Here is a 15,309-nt window from a genome sequence, read left to right on the forward strand (position 1 = left end):
CAAATATGGCAAAATGTTAAAACTGAATTAAGGGCATTCAGAAGTTCTCTGTTACTCTTGCCCTTTTTCTGTAAGTTTGGAATTATCACAAAATTAAAAGTTTTTTTAAAAGACAGCTTATTGGCATGATGATCCTCTAACAAAGGGCAGAGACAGGGATTAAATGTGAGTGGCAAGTGGATCTCAGCAACCTGTGGGCCAACCAACGCCAGTGGAGAATGCCAAGTCCTTGGGCCATAAGCACACCAACAGTCCAGAAATCCTTTGGTGGCAGACGCAGCAAGAAGAGAGGCCAATGCAGAGACAACAGGATGGGGCCCTCTATCAGGTAGCAGTCCCCAGACAGAAGCCATCCCTACAGCACCTCTTCCTGCACCCAATGTCATGTCAGAAGGAGGAGAGAGAGGGGAAACCTTTTAAGAAGGAAGATATAAGACCGATACATAGTTTAAGTTTTTACTTAACTAGGCATTTACCCCTCCCACATCTCTCAGAAAACCTGAGTCACTTCAAAAGAGACTGCTGGAAATTTGAACAGATGATGTAATTTTTAACTGACCACTTAATGTGCTTTTCTGTCCTCAATGGGGATGAAAGTTCCAGAGCAAAGAAGAACAGCTGAAAAAAATAAAAGTACATTTTCATATAAAATACAAAGCATGATTCAGACCCTACTCATTGAGGGGCAGAACAAGATGGCAGAATATAAGGCTCCACTGATCATCGCCCCTGCAAGGAGACCAATTTAACAACTGTCTACAGATAAAAGCACTTTCGTAAGAACCAAAAATCAGGTGAGCACTCGTAGTACCTGGCTTTAACTTCATATCGAAGACGCTACTCACTAAGAAAATGGAAGGCAGGCTGGGTACGGTGTCTCACACCTGTAATCCCAGGGTTTTGGGAGGCTGAGACAGGAGGATCACTTGAGCCCAGGACTTCCAGACCAGCCTGGGCAACATAGCAATACCCCATCTCTACAAAAAAAAATAAAAAATTAGATGTATGTAGTGGCATACACCTACAGCCTTAGCTACTTGGGAGGCTGAGAGGACAGCCTGAGCCCAGGAGTTCAAAGCTGCAGTGAGCAGCACTGTGCAGTGCGCTGTCGCCCAGGCTGGAGTCTCTAAAATCATTTTTTTTTCCATTTAAAAAAATTTTTATAAAGAAAATGGAAGGTAGTGCTTGCTATCTCTTTCAGCAAAAGAAACTACTCCAACAGCTGCTGTTTTCCTGGCCCACAGTCATAGCAAATTACTGACCAAGTTGGAAACTTAGAACCAGAGCCTGTATCTTTTCAAATTCTTTCCTTAGGCAAGCAAATCACACTCCTTCACATTATTTAAAACAAACAGCAATGGAATGTTGGACTGACAAGAGAGAGGCACAGCTCCTGTTTCATTTTGCTAGTTTTCTTTGCTGGTTTTTTAAATTAAAAACAAACAAAAATCCTTTTCCTGTTGGAGGATTCTCTTATTTCTGACCGAAAACTTCTTACCTAATCTATGAATTATCCTTTCTCACCACATGACTGGAGGGTGATTTAGGAGAAGGCATGCTGGGACACACAGCAGACCACTGTGTTCCTGTCCTAGGTACGCCAGTCCCTGGCGGGCAGTGTGGCTTTGCGCCACTCCCTCACTTCCATGGGCCTCAGTGTCCCCATCCGCAAAAGCAAAGCAGCAATAACAACACCTGCCCTATCTCCCTCCCAGGGATACCACAAGGAAAGAACGTGCTCCATTTTGTAAAATCACTTTTTAAACTGAAACATCACATCAATGTAAGGGAATGAAGTTGCTGATGTTATTAGAGGAGTTATACAGGAGTATAGTGGTGCTGATGTTATTAGAGGAGTTATGGGAGCCAAGAACTTCCCATTAGACAGACCATTATATTCCTGCTATTCAGCAGTTCTGCTTAATGCTTCCTGCAGTCATGGGGCAGACGCCACTGAGGCAGCATTTGCCATTTGCATTGCATCCCTCCACGTTGGAATGAGATATACAGGTTTTCAGTGGGACACTGAATGGGGAGCATATACAGGTTTTCAGTGGGACACTGAATGGGGCGGACATTGCCTTTTCTTTTAAAAGATCACCACCTAAAACAAAGAGTAACAAAGTTTTTCTAAAGGTAATTCTAACAAGTTTTCCTTTTATTCGCCTCATGACCCATGAAAGGAAGAAAAAAAATAAAGGCTTCCGAAAAGTCATTTTCTCAGGCTAAATAGTATGTTTCTTCTCTGGGTTCTTTGGTTGGAGTTTACAACTCATAGTATAATTATTGGTCTACTTTTCAATTACAGTGAGTAGCTTATGAGCTTCTTAAGGACAGGAACTATCTGTTTCTTAATCCAGAGATGTTCAATGACTGCTTGATGAATGAATGACATTCTTCCTGATACAATTAGCCCCTTGCATCAAATACAGTCTTCCTACTTGGCATTTTATGTCACATATGTAGATCATGAAAAGTACCCATGAATATTTCATCACAGAAACCTTCATTCACAAACAAGCAGCTTTCAGTAAATATAAGGGCTCTCCCCACAAACCTCTATTAGTAGGAAAAACAAACAAAACTGAAGAAGGAGCATATAAATACTCAAGTAATTAAACTCTAGAGTTTTTCTTTAGTTCTTCAATATGTGGCTGTTTCCATAGTTGATGTGCTGTATTTATTCAGCCTGTGGTATCAAGCAGGCATATGAAATGGTTTTGCTATACAGGGATGCTATTACTTTAAAAAATAAAAACAAAAACACTTAAGCTAATGTTAAGGAGGGGTGATGGTAAATAAACGCTATATATTGGGTCCTGGTTTGCCGGATTGAAGGGCTCAAATTCTGTCCCAACTACTAACTAAGAAAGCAATGACTACAGCCCCAAACTATAAGAGAAATTCAAGTCTTGGTTTCATACTTTCCTGCTTTCTAAATTACAGCCACCTATAATGACTCGAAATAAAATATTCTATAACCCATTAATCTAAAATGATCACCAAAGAAATCCATTCATACCACTTGGTCACTAAAGACTTTCCACACCTGTAGACTGATAAAACATCCAAAGAAAAGTAAACCATGCATGAAATTCACATGAAACTCGTGTGGTTTGGTCTTCTGCAATTACCACCTAAGACTCTCTGGCAAAGTCAGAGAACTTGGGTAGAATGGCACTGTTAAGTCATTTCTTACCGAAATAAATCACCAGGCCAGGCGCGGTGGCTCACGCCTATAATCCCAGCACTTTGGGAGGCCAAGGCGGGCAAGATCACCTGAGGTCAGGAGTTCGAGACCAGCCTGACCAATATGGACAAACCCCGTGTCTACTAAAAATACAAAATTAGCTGGGTGTGGTGGTGCATGCCTGTAATCCCAGCTACTAGGGAGGGCTGAGGCAGGAGAATCGCTTGAACCTGGAAGGCGGAGGTTGCGGTGAGCCAAGATCATGCCATTGCACTCCAGCCTGGGCAACAAGAGCAAAACTCCATTTCAAAAATAAAAAAACAAATAAATAAATAAATCACGAGAGTCACGTAACATTTTGGTTAACGTCTTGATGTTAGTCTGCAGAGGGTTCTCTAATATTCACAGGCCTGTCTTGTCTAACTTGTTTATCATGTCTTCAGTGAGGACACAGTAAATATTCTAACTATATATGTTGATGACACAGCCCCAGGATGAATAGTTCATATCATGGTCACCAGAGTCAAGATTCAAATAATCTTGAAAAGAATACAGTCATCCCTTGGTCTACACAAGAGATTGGTTCCAGGACCCCTGAGGATACCAAAATCCAGATGCACAAGTCCTTTATATAAAATGGCATAGTATTTGCATATAACCTATGCACATCCTCCCATATACTTTAAATCATCTTTAGATTACTTATAATATCTAACACAATGTAAATGCTATGTTTTATTGTATTATATTGTTTTTATATGTATTATTTTTAATTGTTGTATTGTTATTTTTTCAAATATTTTCCATCCACAGTCAGTTGAATTCTCAGATGCGGAGCCCACAACATAAAAGGCTGACTGTAATTCTAAGAAGAACTCAAGGAGAATAAAATTGTTACAAGCAAAATAACAATAATCCAAGTACAAGATGAGGAGATTTACCTTAACAAAAATTCAAATCTAACTCTTGGGGTTTTAGTTGAGAAGTTTAAGGTGTGTGACTTAGCTGGAAATAGAGAGAAGGACAGAGACCAGTAATTCAGCAAGTGTGATAGATTATAAATGGCCACAAATTCTTTGTCACCCTTTCTGTCAAGAAGTGAGGTCTACGGCCCCACTCCTTGAATCAAGGTAGTCTCTGTGACTACTTGACCAATACAATACTGTGTTAGTTTGGGGTCCAAATCTTAAAGACTAGCAGTTGCTACTCCTTGTCATTTGGAATACTAAAGCTTAGAACCACATTGCCATGCTGTGAGGAAGCTCAAGCAACAACATGGAGGAGAACAAAGCCCCTGACCAACAGTTCTAGCTAAATTCCCAGCTGACAACCAATACTAACTGGCCAGCCAGGTAAGTGAGCCATCATAGCAATGGCTCCTTCAGCTCCAGCTGAGCCACTCCAGGTGATTCCAAGTTGGCAGAAATGAGTCATTTCCTCTGAGACCTGCATAAACAGCACATTCATAAGCAAATAAATGCTCTGTGGTGATTTGTTACACAGCTATTGATATGTAACACAGGAAACATTAACAGAAGAAGAACATTACTGCATCATGAGAAAAAAATGACCCATTTGCACTTTTGGCTGACCAGACTAAATTAGAAATAGTGTCCAGTTTTGGTTGTAACCATCTAGATACAATGACAGGTCAAATGCAAAGAGATCAGAATGGAGAGAAGCATGAAATATGTCACAGGAGGAAGAAGTGACATAACTGAGGACATGTCTTGGATATACAAAGACCCACCAGGGACTGGAAGGGAGAACATTTTACGTATTTGAAAGACTACTTTGTAAACACACAAGAGTGGTTTTATCTTAAGATCAGTGGGTAGGAGGCTGTAGAGAGGCAACGTTCATCTTCGATAAGGAAGACTTCATTCTAAGGAAGAACATTCTAACAGTCTTTCAGAAAGGAAATGGACAAATGGCCTTTAGAACAAGATGTGCTATAATCTCTCTCCTGAAAAGTTACTCCCTACCCTCAATTTTCAAATCTGCAAGAATTCCAACTCATTACAGGAGACAAGTGCTGTGTACAACTCTGAACATGCCAACCCTATAGGGAATCGCTTATGTTGGTGAACAGCATTCTGGACCTAAAATTCAAGAAACCCTTGATTTTTCCATTAGCATTCCTCTTCTAGGATGTATGTTTTCCATGTTCCTTAACTGGCCTGCCACTGAAGCATAATCCGCCCATAAGTGCAGTCCTGAACTTTCTAAAGTGAACCAAAGACAAGTGTATATGTGCTGTTAACAAGTAGAAAGCAAGTGCAAAATGTTAGGAAGACCTCTGGGCATGAGGCAAAAAAACTAAGCATTTTCCTGTTTCATGACAGCATGATATTTAGGAGTACACTGTGGCTTTAGGAGAAAAAAGAAGAAGAAAAAGGAAAAAAAAGGGGGGCGGGGAGGCTCCCTCAACCAAGCTATGACTAAGGAACATAATCCAACAACTTCAAGGAGCACAGACTTGCCAACTTTTAGCATGATGGAGTTACAATCAGCATTCTGAGTGACCCTAGGCAACTGAGTTAGCCTTTGTGCACCTCGTTTTCCTCATTTGGAAAATGCAAGCATTAAGGTCAATCGACATGGTTGCTGTTGAAGATTTTTTTAAAAGTCAAAAACAGATTTACCATGGGTACTGGGCCTGGCATAGAAGACATTTTAAAAATAATCTAGTTTGTTTCTTCTCTGGTAAAATAGGAAATTGATGACAGGACATTCTAACATAGCCAATTTCCCTTCCTTTCCCACTAAGACTCTGAGCTCCTCCAAAGCAGAACCATTTCTTACTGACCTGCACTCGACACTTACTATAGCACTGACCACAAGCTTGCTGAACCAATTAACTCATTTCCAACATCTTTCCAGCTTAAGCATTCTAGGGATCTGTAGCTTCAGATCGGGGGCAGAACTAGTCGCAAGTATTTATATGTCCTATATGTTTGGCTACAAAGTGCTTACACTTCTATAGGTGAAAAATTAACACAATTTTAATGAAATAAGGTAATCAGGTTTTTAATGTCCTCTTCATCTGCTAAAAATATCTGCTCCATGAGGGCAGATACAATATTTTGTTCAGCATCATATCCCCAGAGCCTGGCAAGAGCTTCGTAACAGATGTAAACATTTTTGAATGAATGAATGAATGAATGAATGAATGAATGAACAAATGTAAGATCTTTGCAAGTCTAAGTAAGGCAGAATTTCCTAATTTTAGCAATCCTTCCTAATTAAATTCAAAGTTACTGCATTTAGGTATGACAAAATGTTTAAAAATAAAAACAGCAGATGTTTGATCTCTGGGTGGTAGAGAAAATTTCTTTTTTTAAATCCTTGATTTATTTTACCCTGCAGGAAGTCAACCAAAATACTGGCACCCAAAAAGCTCATATAATATGTCAGCTTAAGTCAAACATATTCTGCATCTACAAAGATGACTGGTACCAGTTGGTGTTTAAAAGTATTTTGACTACTGATCTCTGAACATATCAACTTTTAAAAATCATTTCAGCTAATGTAATTTTAAGATAAAGGAACAAAATCAGTAGCCAAATTATATGAATCCGTTCACCAAAATAATACGACTTTTATTCAACAAAGACAAATCAGGAACATATGGGGGTTATGGTAAGAATCGAAAATTAACCTGTCTTTAGAGAATGCTCAAAACTCACTCACTAATTCAGCAAGGATACAACTGTAGCGTCCAGGAAATTCCAAAGGGGGAAAATGGGACACGATGACTAAGGACAGATGTTTAGACTTCAGGGTCTGCGTCACAAAAAAAAAAAAAAACCAGCATTGATTCTGATGCACAATTTTAAAAGGTGGCCATACAAAGGTCACTTTTTGGTGGCTCACATTTACTGTAATCTGCTACAAAGAGACCACTAAAGCCAGCACAGCAAAGTCAGAGGTGAGGGTCTAGGACAATCAACACATGCTATTTCTGAGGACAAGCCACTTTACCAATCTCTAAGGTTCTAATCACCCTAACAAAACAAAGCAAAATCCTATAATGAAACCAGCAGAGGACATAAGACAAACAGTAAATACAAAGTGAACCAGCATCATCCTGCCATTGTTCTGCAGCAGGAGTCTCAGCCACCCAGACGCACACCTTGCAGCAGCAATAAACCAGCCATGGCATCCCGGGAAGACCAGATCCTCCGCAGCAGCAAGTCACACTATTTTCTCCAATTTCAGCACTCACCTTAGGAAGTTTTAAAAAGGTAGGGGGAAGGTTAGAGGGCAAGCCAAGCAGGCTTGACATGAAGCTCTTAAGGAAGACAATGTCATCTAACAAAAACTGCAGGCTCCAGTGAAATTTAACTGGGGTTTAAAAAATTTACATAGTCTTCCTTAAATTAAAACCTCATAGATTTAAAGAGAACATTTGAATCATACCCCCAGGAACTGCTAAATAGATACAACATACTCACAGATTTAGAGCAGCTGTAACTTTGGAGGAATGAATACAGTCCCACTATGAAGATGTCTTTCCCTCTCTTCTACCAGATTTTTTTTTTTTTAAGCCAACAAAAAGAAGAGAAAATCCTCAATTTTAAAGTCAACAAAAATCCTCAATTTCTATTTTATTCCTTGGTCTCCAATGAGACTCAATTCTCAGGCACAAGCAAAGTAGTTGCCGAGGCAGCTGACAGCATCCCAGGGCTTTCCAGGGCAGAATTTAAGACATGTCAGTTAAAGTGGCAGCTACACTCACTGCTGTAGCGGATGCTTCTGCAGGAAGGGATGCCGGGAGATTTTTTTCCCCCAGTCTCTGCTGCAGCCTAATTCTAATCCATCACTGTTTAATTATCTAGAGAAACAGGCAAGGAAAATACAAATGGCCTGGATTTATAAAAACCACAGAATATTTTCATGATTTTTCATCTAATCCAGGGATTCATCTCCTATCTAAAAAAGGTCAATTAAGAAAAAAAAAAAATGAATGATCTCTTTTGTCTTAAGGAAAAATGTAGGCTGTTATTGCTGACTTAGACGTAGATTTTATATCATGGACTTTTAAAAAAAGACTAAATAAGAGAAAATTAATTTTTCCCCAAAGTTTTTAGATTAATGCACACAAGTTAAATTAGCAAAGGGGATGAAACACATATATGACATGACAGTCATACTAACATAGTTGGAAAACTCCACTTTTAAATTAATAATTGATCAACAATATTTGAAGTGGTTTTGATGAAACTTGAAGATAATAGGCAGAGGAAATACTAGTTCAAAGACTCTAAGATAGAACACAGTTCTAAAGTTCAGCTGTACTTTTCTGGTTTAAACAGATAAAAGCTCTCCTGGGGAATAAGGTGGTCGCTGACTTCACAAATTTCTTATCTTGCCTCAAGGGCTCTTGCACACGCTAGAATTGAAACTTCTTAGTATAGGACTCACTAATTTTTCTGATTATAAAAGTAATACCGGGGCCAGGCGCGGTGGCTCATGCCTGTAATCCCAGCACTTTGGGAGGCTGAGGCAGGCAGATCACAAGGTCAGGAGTTCCAGATCAGCCTGGCCAATATGCAGAAACCCCATCTCTACTAAAAACACAAAAATTAGCCAGGTGTGGTGGCATACACCTGTAGTCCCAGCTACTCGGGAGGCTGAGGCACAGAAACCCCATCTCTACTAAAAACACAAAAATTAGCCAGGTGTGGTGGCACACAACTGTAGTCCCAGCTACTCGGGAGGCTGAGGTAGAAGAGTCTCTTGAAAACGGGAGGCAGAGGTTGCAGTGAGCCAAGATCATGCCACTGCACTCCAGCCTGGATGACAGAGCAAGACTCTATCTCAAAAAAAAAAAAAAAAGTAATAGCAGGTAAAATATTGTGATATTTCCAAATTATAAAATAGTACATTCCTTGGAAAGGGCTAAAAAACAAAGAAGAAAATTAAAGCCAGCCATAATCTTATAACCCAGAGATAATCACTCTTAATGTTTTGCAATAATGTACTTCCAGTGTTCTTCCCCTCTGTATATACATGTACACATACACACATACCCCTCCATATATATATATATATATATATATATATATATATATATATACACACACACACCTCATGTGGAGGGGACAAGACAGCTAAATGTATCTTTGATACTACTATTTTAAATTACCCTTTTCACACAGAATTATGTTATGATTATTTACCCAAAAATGTACCCTATAGTTAACCACCCATATTTCTAAAAGTTCAAAAGAGCATATGCAATGACAGTCCATTTATATCTGTATGCCTACTATGTGCCAGGCACAGGGGACACGGCAGTGAGTGGAGCACACATGGTCCCTGCTCCCCTCCTGCTCTCAGTCCAGTTGGGGAGACAGATATTCACCAAATGACAGCAAATATCATGTGTGCTGTACTACAAAACTACAGATTCTTTAGAAACATGAAAAGACCTGGTGTTGTGAAGGTCAGGCTTTTTCAAGGAAGGAAAAGAGAACTGCAAGCCCAACCGCAAAATTATTCGTAAAGTGCATTCCACACATTCATTTTTCCATCAGTATAAATATCTCTCATCTAATTTTTTTTTCCTTTCAAAATTAAGTCCAGCTTCCAACTACATTTTTGTGAATAATATGTAACATGTAAGAGAATAATTGATCTAATGTGTACAGATCTTAAGTATTTAATCAATTACAACATATCCTTTTAGAAATTACAAAAGGTGGGCCACCCATATGATGTTAGATATCCCTTAAATGGTCAGTTACTGCAGGTTTCTTAGTAATCTCCAACCTAAAATGAAACATGCTCAGAATCTCATGAAGCCTTACGAGATTCTTTTGAGAATACTGGACTCTTATCCTCTGAGATATTGTCAATATCTCTTATGACACTTTGATGAGGATTTTTTTACATGACCCCTTTGGTACAGTCTAAGAGGGGCAAAAAAGTCCAAATCATTTGTGGATAAACTCTGCCTTAAAGAGCGTAACTCCCCAGACTCTTTTATTGTGGGTTGCACATAGTGACCTCCTAAGACTGCAACATGGAAAGGGGATAGAGGTGAGGGGTAAGCCGTGACTTCGCAGTGGAAAAAACCTTACAAACAATATCCCAGCCAGGCAATCAAGGGCAATAACAGTGATAAATCATGTTGATAGTATGTATTCTTGATAGGATATGATGAAAATGACACTTTACCTCTTTGGGCTTCCTCCTTCAAACCCATACATAACCCCAGTCTAACCATGAGAAAAATACCAGATGAATTCCAACACGTACAAAATTCCTACATAATACCTAATCAGTACTCTTCAAATCTGTCAAGATCATCAAAAACAAGGAAAGTCTGACAACTGTCACAGCCAAGAGGAGCCTTAGGAGACCTGACAACTAAACATCCAGTGATCTCCTGGATGAGACAGATGCTGTAACAGAAGAAGAAGGATACTGGCCAGGCGCCGTGGCTCATGCCTGTAATCCCAGCACTCTGGGAGGCCAAGGCGGATGGATCACCTGAGACCAGCCTGGCCAACATGGTGAAACCCCGTCTCTACTAAAAATACAAAAAAATTAGCCAGGCATGGTGGCAGGCACCTGTAATCCCAGCTATTTGGGAGGGTGAGGCAGCCACTTGAACCCAGGAGGCAGAGGTTGTAGTGAGCCGAGATCGTACCATTGCACTCCAGCCTGGGTAATAAGAGCGAAACTCCATCTCTCTCTCTCTGTCACACACACAAGACAGGCACGATGGCTCACACCTGTAATCCCAGCACTTTGGGAGGCTGCAGCAGGCAGATCACCTGAGGTCAGGACTTCAAGACCAGCCTGACCAACATGGAGAAACTCCATCTCTACTAATAATACAAAATTAGCCAGCCATGGTGGCTCATGCCTATAATCCCAGCTACTCGGGAGACTGAGGCAGGAGAATGGCTTGAACCTGGGAGGCGGAGGTTGCAATGAGCCGAGATGATGCCATTGCACTCCAGCCTGGGAAACAAGAGTGAAACTCCATCTCAAAAAAAAAAAAAGGATATTAGGTAAAAACTAAGGAAATCTGAACAAAGTATGGACTTTAGTTAGTGATGTGCATCCAAAATGGTTCATAAACTGTAACAAATGTACCATACTAATGTAAGATACTAATCACAGGGGAAACTAGGTATAGGGTCTGTGGGAACTCCAGTATATTTTCTACTTTTCTGTAAATCTAAAACTGTTCTTACAAAATTGTCTATTAAAAAACCATCTTTCCAAGAGTTACTTAGCTTTTTCTGATCACTAATAAAATATATTCCATAAAAATTCTGAAAATACAAAAAAATTATATAAAAGGAACTTTTCGAAAATTATAAATACCCTGTAATCTCAACACATGAAATAATCAATCCCAAACATACCATATGTATGTCCTTGCACAGGCTTCATGCATACATACACAGATAAACATATATGCATTGTTCCACCCCACATGCTATTCAATAGGTGCGGTAGTCTGAATAACGGCACCCAAGGTTATCCAGGCCTTAATACCTAGAACCTATGAATGGTACCTTATATGACAAAAGAGACTTTATAGATATTAGGGATCCTGAATAGACTCATTATTGTGGGTTATTTGAGTGTGCCCTAAAGGCAATCACAAATCAAATCTCCTTACAACAGGGAGGTAGAGAGACACCGCAAAACAGAAGGTGGTGGGACCATGGAAGGAGAGTGATTTGAAGATGCTATGCTGCTGGCTTTGAAGATGCAGGATGTGGCCATGAGCCAATGAATGCAAGGAATGTAGCTCTAGATGCTGGAAAAGGCAAGGAAATGGATTCTCCTCTAGAGCCTCTCAAGGGAGCATGGCCAGGGGACACCTTGGTTTTGACCTAGTGAAACCCATTTCAGACATCTGACCTCCAGAACTGTAAGAGAATAAACCTGTATTATGTGAAAACACCAAGCTTTAATCTGTTATAGCAGCCATAGGAAATTAATATAACGGCCTGACCGACCTGTATTTTTTTTTTTAATTGTCTGCTTATGTCCCTTTGCCAATATTTTCATCAAAGTGTTTTCTTTCTGGATCCATTTGCAGTGTAACCTTCTTTCATATATGTTCAAAATCTCAGTTCATTATCTTTGAAATGGGTTTATAAGCGTTTTGTCATAACAATCAAAACTATCACTCTTTTTTCCTGTTGGTGCCATGTTTGAAACATACTTCTCTACCCAAAAAAGATAGAATTATTTGCCTTAAATTTGTCTTAATATTTAAACAATAACATCTCCAACTATTGTCCTTTATTACTAAGAACCATACAAAGCAACACATCCCTGCACATGTGTCCCTCTCCCCTTTGCCCCTGGCCCCGGCCCCTGGCCCCTGGCCACTGTCAACATTGAGACTTGACTGGAGAAAAAATGTGGACTCCAGACTTCTTGGACACTCCCATTCCATACCCATACCCCCTATGTCAAGTCTGTCCCCCTAAAATAGCTTAATGCCTGATGTAAAGGATGTGTTCAATAAAGGCTTTTTAAACCTGGAGTGTCTATAAATTCATAAAACTAGCATTAAAAAAAAAAAAAATGCAGTGCAGGCATCCTTTCCTTCCTTTTCCCTGTTTTGATGCGGCAGGTCTCACAACTGGAAAATGAGCAAGGATAACACTCACTTTTATTTCTTAGATATTTGTTAGGTTTTTTAATAAATGTATTCTTTTTTTAACTCTTTATAAAGTATTTTTATAGTTTAAGGGAGCCATTGTGAGACTGTATGAAATAGCTATATCAAAATGTGTTGTATCTTGAAAAAAATAATGCTTTTACAAAAACAGCAGTGCTCTTCAATATATTATACGTATATACTATGTTACGTTTGCTTTACACTTTGCAGTTTTACAAAATGCTTTCAAATAAATTATTTTGTAGGTTAAATACATATTACCAAATAATTTTTACTTATATGGGATTCTCTGAAAAGGTATCCTTATATAAGTTACATAACTAAGTTCTGCTGAAAATATAGGACCCATCTACTGTACTGAGACAAAGAGAATGTATTGTTTAAAATATACGTTTTACATAGCCAATCACAGGCTTAATTTTCTTACAGTGATTACATAAAATTATTTTAATATAACCAAGCTACACATTACAGGTATAATTTCTTTCAAAATAGGCTGAAATTTTTAAATGGCAAAGAATCCCTTAAGCCAATGGGAGATCTGACACACAGAACTTTACACACACACACACACACACACACACACAGACTTTTTTTTTCCTCCATAAAAGTCAAGTTACTCTTGCAGAAAACTTTCCTAACTACTAAAATAAATAAAAATCAAAAGCTTATAGCTGTATTGCCTAAAGGGGAGACCAAAAACTATGCCCACACCTTTGAAAAGGTTAATTCATCAGAGCTATATGGAGTTTTAACATTTTTCATTCTAACTATAACATTCTGCTTACAAGGTAATTTTAAAAGACCCTTGCTGGTATGAATATTTTCATTCTAGACAATAAAAATAAATAACATAGAAATTACTTTATACAGTAATAAAAGTTATATGTAAATCCCCAAATACCTCTTCAGTTTTAGGCAATTTCAGGGTTCTTCCAATTTGTTGGTGGCTATTAAGTCTTCAGACATATAGCATGCATGGTACTGAACTATATATTACTCAAAAATGTACCTAAACCAAATATCACTATGCCTTTGAGGAATTCTATTCTCTGGTCATAGAATAATGTTCTACAACCAGAGACAAAAGGGGGAAACAGGGAAGAAGGAAACAGAAAGGGGACCAGAAAGACTGATGAATTTTCAGAACACAAGCAATGAAGAAGTTTGGCACATTTCAAAAGACAAAGCTAGCAAGTATCTGCTTTTGGGTGTTTTATTAGTCATCTTAGGTTCCTATTTTTATCATGAGGTAGATGAAAAGGGAATGGATGAAGGCGTCAGAAAGAAAAAAAGAATGTCAGGTAAAAGAGGGTAAAAAGTTAACAAAAGGCAATGAGCTCACTGTATCCTTTAAGATTCTGACAGCTCGTTTATACAAACTTCAAGTGAAAAGTGAGTCAGCCCATCAGATAAAAATGGCAATGGAGACACCAACAATTATGGATAGTGTTTACTATGCCCAAACATTTGGACTTTATTTAATTATGTATGCATTTCAGTTTACGAACACAATCAGTCACAATCATCTTTTTAAAATGTGTATTCCAGAAGATCCCTTAACTAACTATTTGAATAATCACAGCAATTATCATTGTGCCCTATACTCATTAAGAACTCAATGATGGCTAGATTTTTTTTCTTTAATGTACTGCAAATCCTAGCAGTCTACTCTGAGGATCCATCTATATTTTCTTAATAGTACACGCTATAGTTTAATGTTTGTGTCCCTCCAAAATCCATATGTTGAAACCTAACCCCCAAGGTGATGGTATTAAGAGGTGGGGCCTTTGGGAAGTGATAGGGTTCCACCCTTGTAAATGGGATTAGTGCCCTAACAAAAAAGCTTGAGGGAGTCTCTTTGTCCCTTTTTGCTTCTTCCTTTTTTTTTTTCTTTCCCCTCCCTCCACTATTTTTGGCTTCCTTCTGCCACATGAGAACAAAAAGAAGGCACCATTTAGGAGGAACGGGCCCTCACCAGACACTCAATCTGCTGCCACTTTACTCTTGGACCTTGCAGCCTACAAAACTGTGAGGAAATAAATTTCCATTGTTCATAAATTACCCAGTCTAATGGATTTTGTTACAGCAGCCCAAATGGACTAAGACAGTATATTAATTTCACACATTCATTTTTCCAACATATATATACTGAGCACCTACTATGTGGCAAGCATGGTGCATAGGTGCCAAGTACACCATGACAAGCAAAGTAGAGCAGACCCATTATTACAGAACTTAAACCTCAAAAAAACAGATGATCCAAAAACAAATAACAATTAACTGCAAAATGAGAAATGGAGTGACAAACACAAACAAGATGCCAAGACAGAAAAATGGGGGAAGAGTAACTACGTTGGTGGAGTCACTGAGAAAGTGGGAGGACACACCAGCTGAGAGTGGAGGATGGCCAGCAAAAAGCCCGGAAAAGAGTTAGGGCAAATACGCTCCAATC

The 15,309-nt window shown here is 38.9% G+C and overlaps 1 protein-coding gene across 1 annotated transcript in view; it reads right to left on the bottom strand.

The window, feature by feature from the left end:
* Positions 1-8,653, bottom strand: part of LOC116268534 (tetratricopeptide repeat protein 39B) — an 88,130-nt gene extending 79,477 nt beyond the window's left edge. Inside the window, exon 1 of the mRNA XM_031661886.1 lies at positions 7,648-8,653. The gene's annotated coding sequence lies outside the window, so the exon portion shown is untranslated. The remainder of the gene's footprint in view (positions 1-7,647) is intronic.
* Between the last annotated feature and the right edge of the window lie 6,656 nt (positions 8,654-15,309).

This window comes from Papio anubis, unplaced genomic scaffold (assembly GCF_008728515.1).
Source record: "Papio anubis isolate 15944 unplaced genomic scaffold, Panubis1.0 scaffold286, whole genome shotgun sequence".
NCBI lineage: Eukaryota > Metazoa > Chordata > Mammalia > Primates > Cercopithecidae > Papio > Papio anubis.